Source organism: Lissotriton vulgaris, chromosome 8 (genome assembly GCF_964263255.1).
Source record: "Lissotriton vulgaris chromosome 8, aLisVul1.2, whole genome shotgun sequence".
Lineage (NCBI taxonomy): Eukaryota > Metazoa > Chordata > Amphibia > Caudata > Salamandridae > Lissotriton > Lissotriton vulgaris.
In genome coordinates, this window is record NC_141696.1 from 153,795,904 (window position 1) to 153,819,915 (window position 24,012).

General features: G+C 43.6%; 20 non-coding genes across 20 annotated transcripts; all 20 read right to left on the minus strand.

Moving 5' to 3' along the window:
- Positions 1-430: 430 nt before the first annotated feature.
- On the minus strand, positions 431-513 carry TRNAL-UAG (transfer RNA leucine (anticodon UAG)). The gene has a single exon. It is a non-coding gene; the product is annotated as a tRNA-Leu (tRNA).
- Positions 514-1,537: 1,024 nt separating this feature from the next.
- Positions 1,538-1,620, minus strand: TRNAL-AAG (transfer RNA leucine (anticodon AAG)). Its single transcript has one exon. It is a non-coding gene; the product is annotated as a tRNA-Leu (tRNA).
- Positions 1,621-2,526: 906 nt separating this feature from the next.
- TRNAL-UAG (transfer RNA leucine (anticodon UAG)) lies at positions 2,527-2,609 on the minus strand. The gene has a single exon. It is a non-coding gene; the product is annotated as a tRNA-Leu (tRNA).
- A 1,024-nt stretch (positions 2,610-3,633) lies between these two features.
- Positions 3,634-3,716, minus strand: TRNAL-AAG (transfer RNA leucine (anticodon AAG)). Its single transcript has one exon. It is a non-coding gene; the product is annotated as a tRNA-Leu (tRNA).
- Positions 3,717-4,621: 905 nt separating this feature from the next.
- TRNAL-UAG (transfer RNA leucine (anticodon UAG)) lies at positions 4,622-4,704 on the minus strand. Its single transcript has one exon. It is a non-coding gene; the product is annotated as a tRNA-Leu (tRNA).
- A 2,013-nt stretch (positions 4,705-6,717) lies between these two features.
- On the minus strand, positions 6,718-6,800 carry TRNAL-UAG (transfer RNA leucine (anticodon UAG)). The gene has a single exon. It is a non-coding gene; the product is annotated as a tRNA-Leu (tRNA).
- Positions 6,801-7,824: 1,024 nt separating this feature from the next.
- Positions 7,825-7,907, minus strand: TRNAL-AAG (transfer RNA leucine (anticodon AAG)). Its single transcript has one exon. It is a non-coding gene; the product is annotated as a tRNA-Leu (tRNA).
- A 906-nt stretch (positions 7,908-8,813) lies between these two features.
- TRNAL-UAG (transfer RNA leucine (anticodon UAG)) lies at positions 8,814-8,896 on the minus strand. Its single transcript has one exon. It is a non-coding gene; the product is annotated as a tRNA-Leu (tRNA).
- A 2,013-nt stretch (positions 8,897-10,909) lies between these two features.
- TRNAL-UAG (transfer RNA leucine (anticodon UAG)) lies at positions 10,910-10,992 on the minus strand. The gene has a single exon. It is a non-coding gene; the product is annotated as a tRNA-Leu (tRNA).
- A 1,024-nt stretch (positions 10,993-12,016) lies between these two features.
- On the minus strand, positions 12,017-12,099 carry TRNAL-AAG (transfer RNA leucine (anticodon AAG)). The gene has a single exon. It is a non-coding gene; the product is annotated as a tRNA-Leu (tRNA).
- A 906-nt stretch (positions 12,100-13,005) lies between these two features.
- Positions 13,006-13,088, minus strand: TRNAL-UAG (transfer RNA leucine (anticodon UAG)). The gene has a single exon. It is a non-coding gene; the product is annotated as a tRNA-Leu (tRNA).
- A 2,013-nt stretch (positions 13,089-15,101) lies between these two features.
- On the minus strand, positions 15,102-15,184 carry TRNAL-UAG (transfer RNA leucine (anticodon UAG)). Its single transcript has one exon. It is a non-coding gene; the product is annotated as a tRNA-Leu (tRNA).
- A 1,024-nt stretch (positions 15,185-16,208) lies between these two features.
- Positions 16,209-16,291, minus strand: TRNAL-AAG (transfer RNA leucine (anticodon AAG)). The gene has a single exon. It is a non-coding gene; the product is annotated as a tRNA-Leu (tRNA).
- Positions 16,292-17,197: 906 nt separating this feature from the next.
- On the minus strand, positions 17,198-17,280 carry TRNAL-UAG (transfer RNA leucine (anticodon UAG)). The gene has a single exon. It is a non-coding gene; the product is annotated as a tRNA-Leu (tRNA).
- Positions 17,281-18,304: 1,024 nt separating this feature from the next.
- TRNAL-AAG (transfer RNA leucine (anticodon AAG)) lies at positions 18,305-18,387 on the minus strand. Its single transcript has one exon. It is a non-coding gene; the product is annotated as a tRNA-Leu (tRNA).
- A 905-nt stretch (positions 18,388-19,292) lies between these two features.
- On the minus strand, positions 19,293-19,375 carry TRNAL-UAG (transfer RNA leucine (anticodon UAG)). Its single transcript has one exon. It is a non-coding gene; the product is annotated as a tRNA-Leu (tRNA).
- Positions 19,376-20,399: 1,024 nt separating this feature from the next.
- TRNAL-AAG (transfer RNA leucine (anticodon AAG)) lies at positions 20,400-20,482 on the minus strand. The gene has a single exon. It is a non-coding gene; the product is annotated as a tRNA-Leu (tRNA).
- A 906-nt stretch (positions 20,483-21,388) lies between these two features.
- Positions 21,389-21,471, minus strand: TRNAL-UAG (transfer RNA leucine (anticodon UAG)). The gene has a single exon. It is a non-coding gene; the product is annotated as a tRNA-Leu (tRNA).
- Positions 21,472-22,495: 1,024 nt separating this feature from the next.
- Positions 22,496-22,578, minus strand: TRNAL-AAG (transfer RNA leucine (anticodon AAG)). Its single transcript has one exon. It is a non-coding gene; the product is annotated as a tRNA-Leu (tRNA).
- Positions 22,579-23,483: 905 nt separating this feature from the next.
- TRNAL-UAG (transfer RNA leucine (anticodon UAG)) lies at positions 23,484-23,566 on the minus strand. The gene has a single exon. It is a non-coding gene; the product is annotated as a tRNA-Leu (tRNA).
- Positions 23,567-24,012: the final 446 nt, after the last annotated feature.

Genomic DNA, 24,012 nt, shown 5'->3' on the forward strand with positions numbered 1-24,012 from the left:
AAGCTGCTTTGAAATTGAGTCAACAGCCACCTCTTGGCTAGCTAAAGCAAATTCAACAAGGAATTTCAATGTCACAACATAGGGTGGAATACGCAAATCTAAGCAGCCCCTGATCACAGCCCTGAGGAAATTGCCGTAAGTGTGCTGGAGTCCAACTGTCTACCAGATGCTAGGCATTCTTCCATATTTGCATGGCCTGTCTGGCCAGGGCATACAAGAGCATGACTCTTCCAGATGAGCTCTTACATGGGTCCTATGCTCATATAGTAAGGACTGCACTTTGTCAGCAAGACTTTATACAACCGAAATATATGAGAAACCCCAGCTCTCTTGACTAGATGAGGACGGAATCACATCCCAGGTGAAGACCAACAGATGCAACTTCCATCAGATGTTAACCTGAAAAAGGAGATTACATCTCCAAAAGTCATGTCAGAAGTGGGATTCGAACCCACGCCTCCAGAGGAGACTGCGGCCTAAACACAGCGCCTTAGACCACTCGGCCATCCTGACAGTGCAGAGTCTTAAGAAATGTATAAAAGTCACTCAGAAATTTCTGCCTCCATGCAAGCCTGAAATAATTTAAACCTTCAAACACAAGGTGCAACTTTATGCACAGGACAATAAACACAGAAGATCACATGTGAAAGCATTTCATTTCACAGGTGTACCATTTTTATGCTTTTAGAATACCTCATACCTCTCACCAGCTATTTAGGGTCCTGTATCCTACTCACAAAATTACCTTGCCTGCGACCTCTCTCTCTACACAAACAACTACTGCACAGGAAGTAGGAAGGCAGAAGGTGGGGCATATTATGCAAATGTATGCTGTCGTTGTGCCTTGCAGATTCATGCAGGATTTCTAGATCCTTGCTGGATACAAGAGAGCAGACCTTGTTTCAGATCAACTGTCCCTAGCAGGGAACGTCTGAGCACATGCAGTCTTTTGCTCTCTAGCCCCTGGCCTGGGACTTACCCTCACTGGCTGAGGCGTGAATTTCTGCATACCAACGTTGCATAGATGGTACGTTTGTGGTCGGTTTGGGATGGGTGGGAGGTCAAAAGCAGGGAAAAGTATGTCGCCTTCACTTCTAGTCTCCTCTTCTAGGCCTACCTGCCGTTCACTCACTCTGTCTTTGTTTCATTCTCTCCTTCCTCAACACCCCTTCTCACTCACTCGCTCTATCACTTGTGCTCTTTCCCCTTGCTCTGCATTTCATAGTGGAAACATCTCTTGAATGGAGCATTAGAAAATGAGGTTACATAAAATTAACAATCTACTTATTGGAAACCAAAAATATCACAAGACTGAATGTAACCCATTTCATTAATAAAAGGGACTTTTTAAGCACCCCCCAAAAAACACATAAAACACCACGAGTGCTAGAAGAATATTATACGAGCTTGAAGACAGAATTGGGCAAATTAATTTGCAGTTGAAACTGAAGTTTGTTACTTATTCAGATATTATATGCACTGCCAATTTTTAGCTGAGATTCTAAAAGAACTCAGAGACAAAATGGACTTAAAGTTTTGTCAGAAGTGGGATTCGAACCCACGCCTCCAGGTGAGACTGCGGCCTTAACGCAGCGCCTTAGACCACTCGGCCATCCTGACCACATTTGCTTGATCATCTACAGAGAGGGAAAGATATTGTGAACCAAAAAAAGCACACAACTTAGGTCATGAGTGGTTAGAGCAAGAAAAAAACTCACTGCACTTTTCCAAGTAGACAACCATATAAGCCCATGTGAGGGAAATGATCTGATTTTTTCTCTCCCAAGAAAAAAGTAGAGTAAACACACAATTGTCAGAAGTGGGATTGGAACCCACGCCTCCAGAACAGACTGCGACCTGAACGCAGCGCCTTAGACCACTCGGCCATCCTGACTTGCATTTGTGGACCCTTCCACAGGCCAGACAGCCATGCAAGTGGGGTACCGAAAAGGCATGCCCTCAATTTATTTATCCTATTATAAGTACTTCCAACAGATCTTTGAACAATCCATAGAGAGCAGTACCTATGAAGAACTCTTTAGACCTTTAAGGCGTACAAAGAGAAAGTGCTATTAACCAGCCACTTGAAAGGCCCAAAGCTGCTTTGAAATTGAGTCAACAGCCACCTCTTGGCTAGCTAAAGCAAATTCAACAAGGAATTTCAATGTCACAACATAGGGTGGAATACGCAAATCTAAGCAGCCCCTGATCACAGCCCTGAGGAAATTGCCGTAAGTGTGCTGGAGTCCAACTGTCTACCAGATGCTAGGCATTCTTCCATATTTGCATGGCCTGTCTGGCCAGGGCATACAAGAGCATGACTCTTCCAGATGAGCTCTTACATGGGTCCTATGCTCATATAGTAAGGACTGCACTTTGTCAGCAAGACTTTATACAACCGAAATATATGAGAAACCCCAGCTCTCTTGACTAGATGAGGACGGAATCACATCCCAGGTGAAGATCAACAGATGCAACTTCCATCAGATGTTAACCTGAAAAAGGAGATTACATCTCCAAAAGTCATGTCAGAAGTGGGATTCGAACCCACGCCTCCAGAGGAGACTGCGGCCTAAACACAGCGCCTTAGACCACTCGGCCATCCTGACAGTGCAGAGTCTTAAGAAATGTATAAAAGTCACTCAGAAATTTCTGCCTCCATGCAAGCCTGAAATAATTTAAACCTTCAAACACAAGGTGCAACTTTATGCACAGGACAATAAACACAGAAGATCACATGTGAAAGCATTTCATTTCACAGGTGTACAATTTTTATGCTTTTAGAATACCTCATACCTCTCACCAGCTATTTAGGGTCCTGTATCCTACTCACAAAATTACCTTGCCTGCGACCTCTCTCTCTACACAAACAACTACTGCACAGGAAGTAGGAAGGCAGAAGGTGGGGCATATTATGCAAATGTATGCTGTCATTGTGCCTTGCAGATTCATGCAGGATTTCTAGATCCTTTCTGGATACAAGAGAGCAGACCTTGTTTCAGATCAACTGTCCCTAGCAGGGAACGTCTGAGCACATGCAGTCTTTTGCTCTCTAGCCCCTGGCCTGGGACTTACCCTCACTGGCTGAGGCGTGAATTTCTGCATACCAACGTTGCATAGATGGTACGTTTGTGGTCGGTTTGGGATGGGTGGGAGGTCAAAAGCAGGGAAAAGTATGTTGCCTTCACTTCTAGTCTCCTCTTCTAGGCCTACCTGCCGTTCACTCACTCTGTCTTTGTTTCATTCTCTCCTTCCTCAACACCCCTTCTCACTCACTCGCTCTATCACTTGTGCCCTTTCCCCTTGCTCTGCATTTCATAGTGGAAACATCTCTTGAATGGAGCATTAGAAAATGAGGTTACATAAAATTAACAATCTACTTATTGGAAACCAAAAATATCACAAAACTGAATGTAACCCATTTCATTAATAAAAGGGACTTTTTAAGCACCCCCCAAAAAACACATAAAACACCACGAGTGCTAGAAGAATATTATACGAGCTTGAAGACAGAATTGGGCAAATTAATTTGCAGTTGAAACTGAAGTTTGTTACTTATTCAGATATTATATGCACTGCCAATTTTTAGCTGAGATTCTAAAAGAACTCAGAGACAAAATGGACTTAAAGTTTTGTCAGAAGTGGGATTCGAACCCACGCCTCCAGGAGAGACTGCGGCCTTAACGCAGCGCCTTAGACCACTCGGCCATCCTGACCACATTTGCTTGATCATCTACAGAGAGGGAAAGATATTGTGAACCAAAAAAAGCACACAACTTAGGTCATGAGTGGCTAGAGCAAGAAAAAAACTCACTGCACTTTTCCAAGTAGACAACCATATAAGCCCATGTGAGGGAAATGATCTGATTTTTTCTCTCCCAAGAAAAAAGTAGAGTAAACACACAATTGTCAGAAGTGGGATTTGAACCCACGCCTCCAGAAAGACTGCGACCTGAACGCAGCGCCTTAGACCACCCGGCCATCCTGACTTGCATTTGTGGAACCTTCCACAGGCCAGACAGCCATGCAAGTGGGGTACCGAAAAGGCATGCCCTCAATTTATTTATCCTATTATAAGTACTTCCAACAGATCTTTGAACAATCCATAGAGAGCAGTACCTATGAAGAACTCTTTAGACCTTTAAGGCGTACAAAGAGAAAGTGCTTTTAACCAGCCACTTGAAAGGCCCAAAGCTGCTTTGAAATTGAGTCAACAGCCACCTCTTGGCTAGCTAAAGCAAATTCAACAAGGAATTTCAATGTCACAACATAGGGTGGAATACGCAAATCTAAGCAGCCCCTGATCACAGCCCTGAGGAAATTGCCGTAAGTGTGCTGGAGTCCAACTGTCTACCAGATGCTAGGCATTCTTCCATATTTGCATGGCCTGTCTGGCCAGGGCATACAAGAGCATGACTCTTCCAGATGAGCTCTTACATGGGTCCTATGCTCATATAGTAAGGACTGCACTTTGTCAGCAAGACTTTATACAACCGAAATATATGAGAAACCCCAGCTCTCTTGACTAGATGAGGACGGAATCACATCCCAGGTGAAGACCAACAGATGCAACTTCCATCAGATGTTAACCTGAAAAAGGAGATTACATCTCCAAAAGTCATGTCAGAAGTGGGATTCGAACCCACGTCTCCAGAGGAGACTGCGGCCTAAACACAGCGCCTAAGACCACTCGGCCATCCTGACAGTGCAGAGTCTAAAGAAATGTATAAAAGTCACTCAGAAATTTCTGCCTCCATGCAAGCCTGAAATAATTTAAACCTTCAAACACAAGGTGCAACTTTATGCACAGGACAATAAACACAGAAGATCACATGTGAAAGCATTTCATTTCACAGGTGTACCATTTTTATGCTTTTAGAATACCTCATACCTCTCACCAGCTATTTAGGGTCCTGTATCCTACTCACAAAATTACCTTGCCTGCGACCTCTCTCTCTACACAAACAACTACTGCACAGGAAGTAGGAAGGCAGAAGGTGGGGCATATTATGCAAATGTATGCTGTCATTGTGCCTTGCAGATTCATGCAGGATTTCTAGATCCTTGCTGGATACAAGAGAGCAGACCTTGTTTCAGATCAACTGTCCCTAGCAGGGAACGTCTGAGCACATGCAGTCTTTTGCTCTCTAGCCCCTGGCCTGGGACTTACCCTCACTGGCTGAGGCGTGAATTTCTGCATACCAACGTTGCATAGATGGTACGTTTGTGGTCGGTTTGGGATGGGTGGGAGGTCAAAAGCAGGGAAAAGTATGTCGCCTTCACTTCTAGTCTCCTCTTCTAGGCCTACCTGCCGTTCACTCACTCTGTCTTTGTTTCATTCTCTCCTTCCTCAACACCCCTTCTCACTCACTCGCTCTATCACTTGTGCTCTTTCCCCTTGCTCTGCATTTCATAGTGGAAACATCTCTTGAATGGAGCATTAGAAAATGAGGTTACATAAAATTAACAATCTACTTATTGGAAACCAAAAATATCACAAGACTGAATGTAACCCATTTCATTAATAAAAGGGACTTTTTAAGCACCCCCCAAAAAACACATAAAACACCACGAGTGCTAGAAGAATATTATACGAGCTTGAAGACAGAATTGGGCAAATTAATTTGCAGTTGAAACTGAAGTTTGTTACTTATTCAGATATTATATGCACTGCCAATTTTTAGCTGAGATTCTAAAAGAACTCAGAGACAAAATGGACTTAAAGTTTTGTCAGAAGTGGGATTCGAACCCACGCCTCCAGGTGAGACTGCGGCCTTAACGCAGCGTCTTAGACCACTCAGCCATCCTGACCACATTTGCTTGATCATCTACAGAGAGGGAAAGATATTGTGAACCAAAAAAAGCACACAACTTAGGTCATGAGTGGCTAGAGCAAGAAAAAAACTCACTGCACTTTTCCAAGTAGACAACCATATAAGCCCATGTGAGGGAAATGATCTGATTTTTTCTCTCCCAAGAAAAAAGTAGAGTAAACACACAATTGTCAGAAGTGGGATTTGAACCCACGCCTCCAGAAGCAACTGCGACCTGAACGTAGCGCCTTAGACCACTCGGCCATCCTGACTTGCATTTGTGGAACCTTCCACAGGCCAGACAGCCATGCAAGTGGGGTACCGAAAAGGCATGCCCTCAATTTATTTATCCTATTATAAGTACTTCCAACAGCTCTTTGAACAATCCATAGAGAGCAGTACCTATGAAGAACGCTTTAGACCTTTAAGGCGTACAAAGAGAAAGTGCTATTAACCAGCCACTTGAAAGGCCCAAAGCTGCTTTGAAATTGAGTCAACAGCCACCTCTTGGCTAGCTAAAGCAAATTCAACAAGGAATTTCAATGTCACAACATAGGGTGGAATACGCAAATCTAAGCAGCCCCTGATCACAGCCCTGAGGAAATTGCCGTAAGTGTGCTGGAGTCCAACTGTCTACCAGATGCTAGGCATTCTTCCATATTTGCATGGCCTGTCTGGCCAGGGCATACAAGAGCATGACTCTTCCAGATGAGCTCTTACATGGGTCCTATGCTCATATAGTAAGGACTGCACTTTGTCAGCAAGACTTTATACAACCGAAATATATGAGAAACCTCAGCTCTCTTGACTAGATGAGGACGGAATCACATCCCAGGTGAAGACCAACAGATGCAACTTCCATCAGATGTTAACCTGAAAAAGGAGATTACATCTCCAAAAGTCATGTCAGAAGTGGGATTCGAACCCACGTCTCCAGAGGAGACTGCGGCCTAAACACAGCGCCTTAGACCACTCGGCCATCCTGACAGTGCAGAGTCTTAAGAAATGTATAAAAGTCACTCAGAAATTTCTGCCTCCTTGCAAGCCTGAAATAATTTAAACCTTCAAACACAAGGTGCAACTTTATGCACAGGACAATAAACACAGAAGATCACATGTGAAAGCATTTCATTTCACAGGTGTACAATTTTTATGCTTTTAAAATACCTCATACCTCTCACCAGCTATTTAGGGTCCTGTATCCTACTCACAAAATTACCTTGCCTGCGACCTCTCTCTTTACACAAACAACTACTGCACAGGAAGTAGGAAGGCAGAAGGTGGGGCATATTATGCAAATGTATGCTGTCATTGTGCCTTGCAGATTCATGCAGGATTTCTAGATCCTTGCTGGATACAAGAGAGCAGACCTTGTTTCAGATCAACTGTCCCTAGCAGGGAACGTCTGAGCACATGCAGTCTTTTGCTCTCTAGCCCCTGGCCTGGGACTTACCCTCACTGGCTGAGGCGTGAATTTCTGCATACCAACGTTGCATAGATGGTACGTTTGTGGTCGGTTTGGGATGGGTGGGAGGTCAAAAGCATGGAAAAGTATGTCGCCTTCACTTCTAGTCTCCTCTTCTAGGCCTACCTGCCGTTCACTCACTCTGTCTTTGTTTCATTCTCTCCTTCCTCAACACCCCTTCTCACTCACTCGCTCTATCACTTGTGCTCTTTCCCCTTGCTCTGCATTTCATAGTGGAAACATCTCTTGAATGGAGCATTAGAAAATGAGGTTACATAAAATTAACAATCTACTTATTGGAAACCAAAAATATCACAAGACTGAATGTAACCCATTTCATTAATAAAAGGGACTTTTTAAGCACCCCCCAAAAAACACATAAAACACCACGAGTGCTAGAAGAATATTATACGAGCTTGAAGACAGAATTGGGCAAATTAATTTGCAGTTGAAACTGAAGTTTGTTACTTATTCAGATATTATATGCACTGCCAATTTTTAGCTGAGATTCTAAAAGAACTCAGAGACAAAATGGACTTAAAGTTTTGTCAGAAGTGGGATTCGAACCCATGCCTCCAGGAGAGACTGCGGCCTTAACGCAGCGCCTTAGACCACTCGGCCATCCTGACCACATTTGCTTGATCATCTACAGAGAGGGAAAGATATTGTGAACCAAAAAAAGCACACAACTTAGGTCATGAGTGGCTAGAGCAAGAAAAAAACTCACTGCACTTTTCCAAGTAGACAACCATATAAGCCCATGTGAGGGAAATGATCAGATTTTTTCTCTCTCAAGAAAAAAGTAGAGTAAACACACAATTGTCAGAAGTGGGATTTGAACCCACACCTCCAGAAGAGACTGCAACCTGAACCCAGCACCTTAGACCACTCGGCCATCCTGACTTGCATTTGTGGAACCTTCAACAGGCCAGACAGCCATGCAAGTGGGGTACCGAAAAGGCATGCCCTCAATTTATTTATCCTATTATAAGTACTTCCAACAGATCTTTGAACAATCCATAGAGAGCAGTACCTATGAAAAACTCTTTAGACCTTTAAGGCGTACAAAGAGAAAGTGCTATTAACCAGCCACTTGAAAGGCCCAAAGCTGCTTTGAAATTGAGTCAACAGCCACCTCTTGGCTAGCTAAAGCAAATTCAACAAGGAATTTCAATGTCACAACATAGGGTGGAATACGCAAATCTAAGCAGCCCCTGATCACAGCCCTGAGGAAATTGCCGTAAGTGTGCTGGAGTCCAACTGTCTACCAGATGCTAGGCATTCTTCCATATTTGCATGGCCTGTCTGGCCAGGGCATACAAGAGCATGACTCTTCCAGATAAGCTCTTACATGGGTCCTATGCTCATATAGTAAGGACTGCACTTTGTCAGCAAGACTTTATACAACCGAAATATATGAGAAACCCCAGCTCTCTTGACTAGATGAGGACGGAATCACATCCCAGGTGAAGACCAACAGATGCAACTTCCATCAGATGTTAACCTGAAAAAGGAGATTACATCTCCAAAAGTCATGTCAGAAGTGGGATTCGAACCCACGCCTCCAGAGGAGACTGCGGCCTAAACACAGCGCCTTAGACCACTCAGCCATCCTGACAGTGCAGAGTCTTAAGAAATGTATAAAAGTCACTCAGAAATTTCTGCCTCCATGCAAGCCTGAAATAATTTAAACCTTCAAACACAAGGTGCAACTTTATGCACAGGACAATAAACACAGAAGATCACATGTGAAAGCATTTCATTTCACAGGTGTACCATTTTTATGCTTTTAGAATACCTCATACCTCTCACCAGCTATTTAGGGTCCTGTATCCTACTCACAAAATTACCTTGCCTGCGACCTCTCTCTCTACACAAACAACTACTGCACAGGAAGTAGGAAGGCAGAAGGTGGGGCATATTATGCAAATGTATGCTGTCATTGTGCCTTGCAGATTCATGCAGGATTTCTAGATCCTTGCTGGATACAAGAGAGCAGACCTTGTTTCAGATCAACTGTCCCTAGCAGGGAACGTCTGAGCACATGCAGTCTTTTGCTCTCTAGCCCCTGGCCTGGGACTTACCCTCACTGGCTGAGGCGTGAATTTCTGCATACCAACGTTGCATAGATGGTACGTTTGTGGTCGGTTTGGGATGGGTGGGAGGTCAAAAGCAGGGAAAAGTATGTCGCCTTCACTTCTAGTCTCCTCTTCTAGGCCTACCTGCCGTTTACTCACTCTGTCTTTGTTTCATTCTCTCCTTCCTCAACACCCCTTCTCACTCACTCGCTCTATCACTTGTGCTCTTTCCCCTTGCTCTGCATTTCATAGTGGAAACATCTCTTGAATGGAGCATTAGAAAATGAGGTTACATAAAATTAACAATCTACTTATTGGAAACCAAAAATATCACAAGACTGAATGTAACCCATTTCATTAATAAAAGGGACTTTTTAAGCACCCCCCAAAAAACACATAAAACACCACGAGTGCTAGAAGAATATTATACGAGCTTGAAGACAGAATTGGGCAAATTAATTTGCAGTTGAAACTGAAGTTTGTTACTTATTCAGATATTATATGCACTGCCAATTTTTAGCTGAGATTCTAAAAGAACTCAGAGACAAAATGGACTTAAAGTTTTGTCAGAAGTGGGATTCGAACCCACGCCTCCAGGTGAGACTGCGGCCTTAACGCAGCGTCTTAGACCACTCAGCCATCCTGACCACATTTGCTTGATCATCTACAGAGAGGGAAAGATATTGTGAACCAAAAAAAGCACACAACTTAGGTCATGAGTGGCTAGAGCAAGAAAAAAACTCACTGCACTTTTCCAAGTAGACAACCATATAAGCCCATGTGAGGCAAATGATCTGATTTTTTCTCTCCCAAGAAAAAAGTAGAGTAAACACACAATTGTCAGAAGTGGGATTTGAACCCACTCCTCCAGAAGCGACTGCGACCTGAACGTAGCGCCTTAGACCACTCGGCCATCCTGACTTGCATTTGTGGAACCTTCCACAGGCCAGACAGCCATGCAAGTGGGGTACCGAAAAGGCATGCCCTCAATTTATTTATCCTATTATAAGTACTTCCAACAGCTCTTTGAACAATCCATAGAGAGCAGTACCTATGAAGAACGCTTTAGACCTTTAAGGCGTACAAAGAGAAAGTGCTATTAACCAGCCACTTGAAAGGCCCAAAGCTGCTTTGAAATTGAGTCAACAGCCACCTCTTGGCTAGCTAAAGCAAATTCAACAAGGAATTTCAATGTCACAACATAGGGTGGAATACGCAAATCTAAGCAGCCCCTGATCACAGCCCTGAGGAAATTGCCGTAAGTGTGCTGGAGTCCAACTGTCTACCAGATGCTAGGCATTCTTCCATATTTGCATGGCCTGTCTGGCCAGGGCATACAAGAGCATGACTCTTCCAGATGAGCTCTTACATGGGTCCTATGCTCATATAGTAAGGACTGCACTTTGTCAGCAAGACTTTATACAACCGAAATATATGAGAAACCTCAGCTCTCTTGACTAGATGAGGACGGAATCACATCCCAGGTGAAGACCAACAGATGCAACTTCCATCAGATGTTAACCTGAAAAAGGAGATTACATCTCCAAAAGTCATGTCAGAAGTGGGATTCGAACCCACGTCTCCAGAGGAGACTGCGGCCTAAACACAGCGCCTTAGACCACTCGGCCATCCTGACAGTGCAGAGTCTTAAGAAATGTATAAAAGTCACTCAGAAATTTCTGCCTCCTTGCAAGCCTGAAATAATTTAAACCTTCAAACACAAGGTGCAACTTTATGCACAGAACAATAAACACAGAAGATCACATGTGAAAGCATTTCATTTCACAGGTGTACAATTTTTATGCTTTTAAAATACCTCATACCTCTCACCAGCTATTTAGGGTCCTGTATCCTACTCACAAAATTACCTTGCCTGCGACCTCTCTCTCTACACAAACAACTACTGCACAGGAAGTAGGAAGGCAGAAGGTGGGGCATATTATGCAAATGTATGCTGTCATTGTGCCTTGCAGATTCATGCAGGATTTCTAGATCCTTGCTGGATACAAGAGAGCAGACCTTGTTTCAGATCAACTGTCCCTAGCAGGGAACGTCTGAGCACATGCAGTCTTTTGCTCTCTAGCCCCTGGCCTGGGACTTACCCTCACTGGCTGAGGCGTGAATTTCTGCATACCAACGTTGCATAGATGGTACGTTTGTGGTCGGTTTGGGATAGGTGGGAGGTCAAAAGCATGGAAAAGTATGTCGCCTTCACTTCTAGTCTCCTCTTCTAGGCCTACCTGCTGTTCACTCACTCTGTCTTTGTTTCATTCTCTCCTTCCTCAACACCCCTTCTCACTCACTCGCTCTATCACTTGTGCTCTTTCCCCTTGCTCTGCATTTCATAGTGGAAACATCTCTTGAATGGAGCATTAGAAAATGAGGTTACATAAAATTAACAATCTACTTATTGGAAACCAAAAATATCACAAGACTGAATGTAACCCATTTCATTAATAAAAGGGACTTTTTAAGCACCCCCCAAAAAACACATAAAACACCACGAGTGCTAGAAGAATATTATACGAGCTTGAAGACAGAATTGGGCAAATTAATTTGCAGTTGAAACTGAAGTTTGTTACTTATTCAGATATTATATGCACTGCCAATTTTTAGCTGAGATTCTAAAAGAACTCAGAGACAAAATGGACTTAAAGTTTTGTCAGAAGTGGGATTCGAACCCATGCCTCCAGGAGAGACTGCGGCCTTAACGCAGCGCCTTAGACCACTCGGCCATCCTGACCACATTTGCTTGATCATCTACAGAGAGGGAAAGATATTGTGAACCAAAAAAAGCACACAACTTAGGTCATGAGTGGCTAGAGCAAGAAAAAAACTCACTGCACTTTTCCAAGTAGACAACCATATAAGCCCATGTGAGGGAAATGATCAGATTTTTTCTCTCTCAAGAAAAAAGTAGAGTAAACACACAATTGACAGAAGTGGGATTTGAACCCACACCTCCAGAAGAGACTGCAACCTGAACGCAGCACCTTAGACCACTCGGCCATCCTGACTTGCATTTGTGGAACCTTCAACAGGCCAGACAGCCATGCAAGTGGGGTACCGAAAAGGCATGCCCTCAATTTATTTATCCTATTATAAGTACTTCCAACAGATCTTTGAACAATCCATAGAGAGCAGTACCTATGAAAAACTCTTTAGACCTTTAAGGCGTACAAAGAGAAAGTGCTATTAACCAGCCACTTGAAAGGCCCAAAGATGCTTTGAAATTGAGTCAACAGCCACCTCTTGGCTAGCTAAAGCAAATTCAACAAGGAATTTCAATGTCACAACATAGGGTGGAATACGCAAATCTAAGCAGCCCCTGATCACAGCCCTGAGGAAATTGCCGTAAGTGTGCTGGAGTCCAACTGTCTACCAGATGCTAGGCATTCTTCCATATTTGCATGGCCTGTCTGGCCAGGGCATACAAGAGCATGACTCTTCCAGATGAGCTCTTACATGGGTCCTATGCTCATATAGTAAGGACTGCACTTTGTCAGCAAGACTTTATACAACCGAAATATATGAGAAACCCCAGCTCTCTTGACTAGATGAGGACGGAATCACATCCCAGGTGAAGACCAACAGATGCAACTTCCATCAGATGTTAACCTGAAAAAGGAGATTACATCTCCAAAAGTCATGTCAGAAGTGGGATTCGAACCCACGCCTCCAGAGGAGACTGCGGCCTAAACACAGCGCCTTAGACCACTCAGCCATCCTGACAGTGCAGAGTCTTAAGAAATGTATAAAAGTCACTCAGAAATTTCTGCCTCCATGCAAGCCTGAAATAATTTAAACCTTCAAACACAAGGTGCAACTTTATGCACAGGACAATAAACACAGAAGATCACATGTGAAAGCATTTCATTTCACAGGTGTACCATTTTTATGCTTTTAGAATACCTCATACCTCTCACCAGCTATTTAGGGTCCTGTATCCTACTCACAAAATTACCTTGCCTGCGACCTCTCTCTCTACACAAACAACTACTGCACAGGAAGTAGGAAGGCAGAAGGTGGGGCATATTATGCAAATGTATGCTGTCATTGTGCCTTGCAGATTCATGCAGGATTTCTAGATCCTTGCTGGATACAAGAGAGCAGACCTTGTTTCAGATCAACTGTCCCTAGCAGGGAACGTCTGAGCACATGCAGTCTTTTGCTCTCTAGCCCCTGGCCTGGGACTTACCCTCACTGGCTGAGGCGTGAATTTCTGCATACCAACGTTGCATAGATGGTACGTTTGTGGTCGGTTTGGGATGGGTGGGAGGTCAAAAGCAGGGAAAAGTATGTCGCCTTCACTTCTAGTCTCCTCTTCTAGGCCTACCTGCCGTTCACTCACTCTGTCTTTGTTTCATTCTCTCCTTCCTCAACACCCCTTCTCACTCACTCGCTCTATCACTTGTGCTCTTTCCCCTTGCTCTGCATTTCATAGTGGAAACATCTCTTGAATGGAGCATTAGAAAATGAGGTTACATAAAATTAACAATCTACTTATTGGAAACCAAAAATATCACAAGACTGAATGTAACCCATTTCATTAATAAAAGGGACTTTTTAAGCACCCCCCAAAAAACACATAAAACACCACGAGTGCTAGAAGAATATTATACGAGCTTGAAGACAGAATTGGGCAAATTAATTTGCAGTTGAAACTGAAGTTTGTTACTTATTCAGATATTATATGCACTGCCAATTTTTAGCTGAGATTCTAAAAGAACTCAGAGACAAAATGGACTTAAAGTTTTGTCAGAAGTGGGATTCGAACCCACGCCTCCAGGTGAGACTGCGGCCTTAACGCAGCGTCTTAGACCACTCAGCCATCCTGACCACATTTGCTTGATCATCTACAGAGAGGGAAAGATATTGTGAACCAAAAAAAGCACACAACTTAGGTCATGAGTGGCTAGAGCAAGAAAAAAACTCACTGCACTTTTCCAAGTAGACAACCATATAAGCCCATGTGAGGGAAATGATCTGATTTTTTCTCTCCCAAGAAAAAAGTAGAGTAAACACACAATTGTCAGAAGTGGGATTTGAACCCACGCCTCCAGAAGCGACTGCGACCTGAACGTAGCGCCTTAGACCACTCGGCCATCCTGACTTGCATTTGTGGAACCTTCCACAGACCAGACAGCCATGCAAGTGGGGTACCGAAAAGGCATGCCCTCAATTTATTTATCCTATTATAAGTACTTCCAACAGATCTTTGAACAATCCATAGAGAGCAGTACCTATGAAGAACGCTTTAGACCTTTAATGCGTACAAAGAGAAAGTGCTATTAACCAGCCACTTGAAAGGCCCAAAGCTGCTTTGAAATTGAGTCAACAGCCACCTCTTGGCTAGCTAAAGCAAATTCAACAAGGAATTTCAATGTCACAACATAGGGTGGAATACGCAAATCTAAGCAGCCCCTGATCACAGCCCTGAGGAAATTGCCGTAAGTGTGCTGGAGTCCAACTGTCTACCAGATGCTAGGCATTCTTCCATATTTGCATGGCCTGTCTGGCCAGGGCATACAAGAGCATGACTCTTCCAGATGAGCTCTTACATGGGTCCTATGCTCATATAGTAAGGACTGCACTTTGTCAGCAAGACTTTATACAACCGAAATATATGAGAAACCTCAGCTCTCTTGACTAGATGAGGACGGAATCACATCCCAGGTGAAGACCAACAGATGCAACTTCCATCAGATGTTAACCTGAAAAAGGAGATTACATCTCCAAAAGTCATGTCAGAAGTGGGATTCGAACCCACGTCTCCAGAGGAGACTGCAGCCTAAACACAGCGCCTTAGACCACTCGGCCATCCTGACAGTGCAGAGTCTTAAGAAATGTATAAAAGTCACTCAGAAATTTCTGCCTCCATGCAAGCCTGAAATAATTTAAACCTTCAAACACAAGGTGCAACTTTATGCACAGGACAATAAACACAGAAGATCACATGTGAAAGCATTTCATTTCACAGGTGTACAATTTTTATGCTTTTAAAATACCTCATACCTCTCACCAGCTATTTAGGGTCCTGTATCCTACTCACAAAACTACCTTGCCTGCGACCTCTCTCTCTACACAAACAACTACTGCACAGGAAGTAGGAAGGCAGAAGGTGGGGCATATTATGCAAATGTATGCTGTCATTGTGCCTTGCAGATTCATGCAGGATTTCTAGATCCTTGCTGGATACAAGAGAGCAGACCTTGTTTCAGATCAACTGTCCCTAGCAGGGAACGTCTGAGCACATGCAGTCTTTTACTCTCTAGCCCCTGGCCTGGGACTTACCCTCACTGGCTGAGGCGTGAATTTCTGCATACCAACCTTGCATAGATGGTACGTTTGTGGTCGGTTTGGGATGGGTGGGAGGTCAAAAGCATGGAAAAGTATGTCGCCTTCACTTCTAGTCTCCTCTTCTAGGCCTACCTGCCGTTCACTCACTCTGTCTTTGTTTCATTCTCTCCTTCCTCAACACCCCTTCTCACTCACTCGCTCTATCACTTGTGCTCTTTCCCCTTGCTCTGCATTTCATAGTGGAAACATCTCTTGAATGGAGCATTAGAAAATGAGGTTACATAAAATTAACAATCTACTTATTGGAAACCAAAAATATCACAAGACTGAATGTAACCCATTTCATTAATAAAAGGGACTTTTTAAGCACCCCCCAAAAAACACATAAAACACCACGAGTGCTAGAAGAATATTATACGAGCTTGAAGACAGAATTGGGCAAATTAATTTGCAGTTGAAACTGAAGTTTGTTACTTATTCAGATATTATATGCACTGCCAATTTTTAGCTGAGATTCTAAAAGAACTCAGAGACAAAATGGACTTAAAGTTTTGTCAGAAGTGGGATTCGAACCCACGCCTCCAGGAGAGACTGCGGCCTTAACGCAGCGCCTTAGACCACTCGGCCATCCTGACCACATTTGCTTGATCATCTACAGAGAGGGAAAGATATTGTGAACCAAAAAAAGCACACATCTTAGGTCATGAGTGGCTAGAGCAAGAAAAAAACTCACTGCACTTTTCCAAGTAGACAACCATATAAGCCCATGTGAGGGAAATGATCAGATTTTTTCTCTCTCAAGAAAAAAGTAGAGTAAACACACAATTGTCAGAAGTGGGATTTGAACCCACGCCTCCAGAAGAGACTGCGACCTGAACGCAGCGCCTTAGACCACCCGGCCATCCTGACTTGCATTTGTGGAACCTTCCACAGGCCAGACAGCCATGCAAGTGGGGTACCGAAAAGGCATGCCCTCAATTTATTTATCCTATTATAAGTACTTCCAACAGATCTTTGAACAATCCATAGAGAGCAGTACCTATGAAGAACTCTTTAGACCTTTAAGGCGTACAAAGAGAAAGTGCTATTAACCAGCCACTTGAAAGGCCCAAAGCTGCTTTGAAATTGAGTCAACAGCCACCTCTTGGCTAGCTAAAGCAAATTCAACAAGGAATTTCAATGTCACAACATAGGGTGGAATACGCAAATCTAAGCAGCCCCTGATCACAGCCCTGAGGAAATTGCCGTAAGTGTGCTGGAGTCCAACTGTCTACCAGATGCTAGGCATTCTTCCATATTTGCATGGCCTGTCTGGCCAGGGCATACAAGAGCATGACTCTTCCAGATGAGCTCTTACATGGGTCCTATGCTCATATAGTAAGGACTGCACTTTGTCAGCAAGACTTTATACAACCGAAATATATGAGAAACCCCAGCTCTCTTGACTAGATGAGGACGGAATCACATCCCAGGTGAAGACCAACAGATGCAACTTCCATCAGATGTTAACCTGAAAAAGGAGATTACATCTCCAAAAGTCATGTCAGAAGTGGGATTCGAACCCACGCCTCCAGAGGAGACTGCGGCCTAAACACAGCACCTTAGACCACTCGGCCATCCTGACAGTGCAGAGTCTTAAGAAATGTATAAAAGTCACTCAGAAATTTCTGCCTCCATGGAAGCCTGAAATAATTTAAACCTTCAAACACAAGGTGCAACTTTATGCACAGGACAATAAACACAGAAGATCACATGTGAAAGCATTTCATTTCACAGGTGTACAATTTTTATGCTTTTAGAATACCTCATACCTCTCACCAGCTATTTAGGGTCCTGTATCCTACTCACAAAATTACCTTGCCTGCGACCTCTCTCTCTACACAAACAACTACTGCACAGGAAGTAGGAAGGCAGAAGGTGGGGCATATTATGCAAATGTATGCTGTCATTGTGCCTTGCAGATTCATGCAGGATTTCTAGATCCTTTCTGGATACAAGAGAGCAGACCTTGTTTCAGATCAACTGTCCCTAGCAGGGAACGTCTGAGCACATGCAGTCTTTTGCTCTCTAGCCCCTGGCCTGGGACTTACCCTCACTGGCTGAGGCGTGAATTTCTGCATACCAACGTTGCATAGATGGTACGTTTGTGGTCGGTTTGGGATGGGTGGGAGGTCAAAAGCAGGGAAAAGTATGTTGCCTTCACTTCTAGTCTCCTCTTCTAGGCCTACCTGCCGTTCACTCACTCTGTCTTTGTTTCATTCTCTCCTTCCTCAACACCCCTTCTCACTCACTCGCTCTATCACTTGTGCCCTTTCCCCTTGCTCTGCATTTCATAGTGGAAACATCTCTTGAATGGAGCATTAGAAAATGAGGTTACATAAAATTAACAATCTACTTATTGGAAACCAAAAATATCACAAAACTGAATGTAACCCATTTCATTAATAAAAGGGACTTTTTAAGCACCCCCCAAAAAACACATAAAACACCACGAGTGCTAGAAGAATATTATACGAGCTTGAAGACAGAATTGGGCAAATTAATTTGCAGTTGAAACTGAAGTTTGTTACTTATTCAGATATTATATGCACTGCCAATTTTTAGCTGAGATTCTAAAAGAACTCAGAGACAAAATGGACTTAAAGTTTTGTCAGAAGTGGGATTCGAACCCACGCCTCCAGGAGAGACTGCGGCCTTAACGCAGCGCCTTAGACCACTCGGCCATCCTGACCACATTTGCTTGATCATCTACAGAGAGGGAAAGATATTGTGAACCAAAAAAAGCACACAACTTAGGTCATGAGTGGCTAGAGCAAGAAAAAAACTCACTGCACTTTTCCAAGTAGACAACCATATAAGCCCATGTGAGGGAAATGATCTGATTTTTTCTCTCCCAAGAAAAAAGTAGAGTAAACACACAATTGTCAGAAGTGGGATTTGAACCCACGCCTCCAGAAAGACTGCGACCTGAACGCAGCGCCTTAGACCACCCGGCCATCCTGACTTGCATTTGTGGAACCTTCCACAGGCCAGACAGCCATGCAAGTGGGGTACCGAAAAGGCATGCCCTCAATTTATTTATCCTATTATAAGTACTTCCAACAGATCTTTGAACAATCCATAGAGAGCAGTACCTATGAAGAACTCTTTAGACCTTTAAGGCGTACAAAGAGAAAGTGCTTTTAACCAGCCACTTGAAAGGCCCAAAGCTGCTTTGAAATTGAGTCAACAGCCACCTCTTGGCTAGCTAAAGCAAATTCAACAAGGAATTTCAATGTCACAACATAGGGTGGAATACGCAAATCTAAGCAGCCCCTGATCACAGCCCTGAGGAAATTGCCGTAAGTGTGCTGGAGTCCAACTGTCTACCAGATGCTAGGCATTCTTCCATATTTGCATGGCCTGTCTGGCCAGGGCATACAAGAGCATGACTCTTCCAGATGAGCTCTTACATGGGTCCTATGCTCATATAGTAAGGACTGCACTTTGTCAGCAAGACTTTATACAACCGAAATATATGAGAAACCCCAGCTCTCTTGACTAGATGAGGACGGAATCACATCCCAGGTGAAGACCAACAGATGCAACTTCCATCAGATGTTAACCTGAAAAAGGAGATTACATCTCCAAAAGTCATGTCAGAAGTGGGATTCGAACCCACGTCTCCAGAGGAGACTGCGGCCTAAACACAGCGCCTAAGACCACTCGGCCATCCTGACAGTGCAGAGTCTAAAGAAATGTATAAAAGTCACTCAGAAATTTCTGCCTCCATGCAAGCCTGAAATAATTTAAACCTTCAAACACAAGGTGCAACTTTATGCACAGGACAATAAACACAGAAGATCACATGTGAAAGCATTTCATTTCACAGGTGTACAATTTTTATGCTTTTAAAATACCTCATACCTCTCACCAGCTATTTAGGGTCCTGTATCCTACTCACGAAATTACCTTGCCTGCGACCTCTCTCTCTACACAAACAACTACTGCACAGGAAGTAGGAAGGCAGAAGGTGGGGCATATTATGCAAATGTATGCTGTCATTGTGCCTTGCAGATTCATGCAGGATTTCTAGATCCTTGCTGGATACAAGAGAGCAGACCTTGTTTCAGATCAACTGTCCCTAGCAGGGAACGTCTGAGCACATGCAGTCTTTTGCTCTCTAGCCCCTGGCCTGGGACTTACCCTCACTGGCTGAGGCGTGAATTTCTGCATACCAACGTTGCATAGATGGTACGTTTGTGGTCGGTTTGGGATGGGTGGGAGGTCAAAAGCATGGAAAAGTATGTCGCCTTCACTTCTAGTCTCCTCTTCTAGGCCTACCTGCCGTTCACTCACTCTGTCTTTGTTTCATTCTCTCCTTCCTCAACACCCCTTCTCACTCACTCGCTCTATCACTTGTGCTCTTTCCCCTTGCTCTGCATTTCATAGTGGAAACATCTCTTGAATGGAGCATTAGAAAATGAGGTTACATAAAATTAACAATCTACTTATTGGAAACCAAAAATATCACGAGACTGAATGTAACCCATTTCATTAATAAAAGGGACTTTTTAAGCACCCCCCAAAAAACACATAAAACACCACGAGTGCTAGAAGAATATTATACGAGCTTGAAGACAGAATTGGGCAAATTAATTTGCAGTTGAAACTGAAGTTTGTTACTTATTCAGATATTATATGCACTGCCAATTTTTAGCTGAGATTCTAAAAGAACTCAGAGACAAAATGGACTTAAAGTTTTGTCAGAAGTGGGATTCGAACCCACGCCTCCAGGTGAGACTGCGGCCTTAACGCAGCGCCTTAGACCACTCGGCCATCCTGACCACATTTGCTTGATCATCTACAGAGAGGGAAAGATATTGTGAACCAAAAAAAGCACACAACTTAGGTCATGAGTGGTTAGAGCAAGAAAAAAACTCACTGCACTTTTCCAAGTAGACAACCATATAAGCCCATGTGAGGGAAATGATCTGATTTTTTCTCTCCCAAGAAAAAAGTAGAGTAAACACACAATTGTCAGAAGTGGGATTGGAACCCACGCCTCCAGAACAGACTGCGACCTGAACGCAGCGCCTTAGACCACTCGGCCATCCTGACTTGCATTTGTGGACCCTTCCACAGGCCAGACAGCCATGCAAGTGGGGTACCGAAAAGGCATGCCCTCAATTTATTTATCCTATTATAAGTACTTCCAACAGATCTTTGAACAATCCATAGAGAGCAGTACCTATGAAGAACTCTTTAGACCTTTAAGGCGTACAAAGAGAAAGTGCTATTAACCAGCCACTTGAAAGGCCCAAAGCTGCTTTGAAATTGAGTCAACAGCCACCTCTTGGCTAGCTAAAGCAAATTCAACAAGGAATTTCAATGTCACAACATAGGGTGGAATACGCAAATCTAAGCAGCCCCTGATCACAGCCCTGAGGAAATTGCCGTAAGTGTGCTGGAGTCCAACTGTCTACCAGATGCTAGGCATTCTTCCATATTTGCATGGCCTGTCTGGCCAGGGCATACAAGAGCATGACTCTTCCAGATGAGCTCTTACATGGGTCCTATGCTCATATAGTAAGGACTGCACTTTGTCAGCAAGACTTTATACAACCGAAATATATGAGAAACCCCAGCTCTCTTGACTAGATGAGGACGGAATCACATCCCAGGTGAAGATCAACAGATGCAACTTCCATCAGATGTTAACCTGAAAAAGGAGATTACATCTCCAAAAGTCATGTCAGAAGTGGGATTCGAACCCACGCCTCCAGAGGAGACTGCGGCCTAAACACAGCGCCTTAGACCACTCGGCCATCCTGACAGTGCAGAGTCTTAAGAAATGTATAAAAGTCACTCAGAAATTTCTGCCTCCATGCAAGCCTGAAATAATTTAAACCTTCAAACACAAGGTGCAACTTTATGCACAGGACAATAAACACAGAAGATCACATGTGAAAGCATTTCATTTCACAGGTGTACAATTTTTATGCTTTTAGAATACCTCATACCTCTCACCAGCTATTTAGGGTCCTGTATCCTACTCACAAAATTACCTTGCCTGCGACCTCTCTCTCTACACAAACAACTACTGCACAGGAAGTAGGAAGGCAGAAGGTGGGGCATATTATGCAAATGTATGCTGTCATTGTGCCTTGCAGATTCATGCAGGATTTCTAGATCCTTTCTGGATACAAGAGAGCAGACCTTGTTTCAGATCAACTGTCCCTAGCAGGGAACGTCTGAGCACATGCAGTCTTTTGCTCTCTAGCCCCTGGCCTGGGACTTACCCTCACTGGCTGAGGCGTGAATTTCTGCATACCAACGTTGCATAGATGGTACGTTTGTGGTCGGTTTGGGATGGGTGGGAGGTCAAAAGCAGGGAAAAGTATGTTGCCTTCACTTCTAGTCTCCTCTTCTAGGCCTACCTGCCGTTCACTCACTCTGTCTTTGTTTCATTCTCTCCTTCCTCAACACCCCTTCTCACTCACTCGCTCTATCACTTGTGCCCTTTCCCCTTGCTCTGCATTTCATAGTGGAAACATCTCTTGAATGGAGCATTAGAAAATGAGGTTACATAAAATTAACAATCTACTTATTGGAAACCAAAAATATCACAAAACTGAATGTAACCCATTTCATTAATAAAAGGGACTTTTTAAGCACCCCCCAAAAAACACATAAAACACCACGAGTGCTAGAAGAATATTATACGAGCTTGAAGACAGAATTGGGCAAATTAATTTGCAGTTGAAACTGAAGTTTGTTACTTATTCAGATATTATATGCACTGCCAATTTTTAGCTGAGATTCTAAAAGAACTCAGAGACAAAATGGACTTAAAGTTTTGTCAGAAGTGGGATTCGAACCCACGCCTCCAGGAGAGACTGCGGCCTTAACGCAGCGCCTTAGACCACTCGGCCATCCTGACCACATTTGCTTGATCATCTACAGAGAGGGAAAGATATTGTGAACCAAAAAAAGCACACAACTTAGGTCATGAGTGGCTAGAGCAAGAAAAAAACTCACTGCACTTTTCCAAGTAGACAACCATATAAGCCCATGTGAGGGAAATGATCTGATTTTTTCTCTCCCAAGAAAAAAGTAGAGTAAACACACAATTGTCAGAAGTGGGATTTGAACCCACGCCTCCAGAAAGACTGCGACCTGAACGCAGCGCCTTAGACCACCCGGCCATCCTGACTTGCATTTGTGGAACCTTCCACAGGCCAGACAGCCATGCAAGTGGGGTACCGAAAAGGCATGCCCTCAATTTATTTATCCTATTATAAGTACTTCCAACAGATCTTTGAACAATCCATAGAGAGCAGTACCTATGAAGAACTCTTTAGACCTTTAAGGCGTACAAAGAGAAAGTGCTTTTAACCAGCCACTTGAAAGGCCCAAAGCTGCTTTGAAATTGAGTCAACAGCCACCTCTTGGCTAGCTAAAGCAAATTCAACAAGGAATTTCAATGTCACAACATAGGGTGGAATACGCAAATCTAAGCAGCCCCTGATCACAGCCCTGAGGAAATTGCCGTAAGTGTGCTGGAGTCCAACTGTCTACCAGATGCTAGGCATTCTTCCATATTTGCATGGCCTGTCTGGCCAGGGCATACAAGAGCATGACTCTTCCAGATGAGCTCTTACATGGGTCCTATGCTCATATAGTAAGGACTGCACTTTGTCAGCAAGACTTTATACAACCGAAATATATGAGAAACCCCAGCTCTCTTGACTAGATGAGGACGGAATCACATCCCAGGTGAAGACCAACAGATGCAACTTCCATCAGATGTTAACCTGAAAAAGGAGATTACATCTCCAAAAGTCATGTCAGAAGTGGGATTCGAACCCACGTCTCCAGAGGAGACTGCGGCCTAAACACAGCGCCTAAGACCACTCGGCCATCCTGACAGTGCAGAGTCTAAAGAAATGTATAAAAGTCACTCAGAAATTTCTGCCTCCATGCAAGCCTGAAATAATTTAAACCTTCAAACACAAGGTGCAACTTTATGCACAGGACAATAAACACAGAAGATCACATGTGAAAGCATTTCATTTCACAGGTGTACAATTTTTATGCTTTTAAAATACCTCATACCTCTCACCAGCTATTTAGGGTCCTGTATCCTACTCACGAAATTACCTTGCCTGCGACCTCTCTCTCTACACAAACAACTACTGCACAGGAAGTAGGAAGGCAGAAGGTGGGGCATATTATGCAAATGTATGCTGTCATTGTGCCTTGCAGATTCATGCAGGATTTCTAGATCCTTGCTGGATACAAGAGAGCAGACCTTGTTTCAGATCAACTGTCCCTAGCAGGGAACGTCTGAGCACATGCAGTCTTTTGCTCTCTA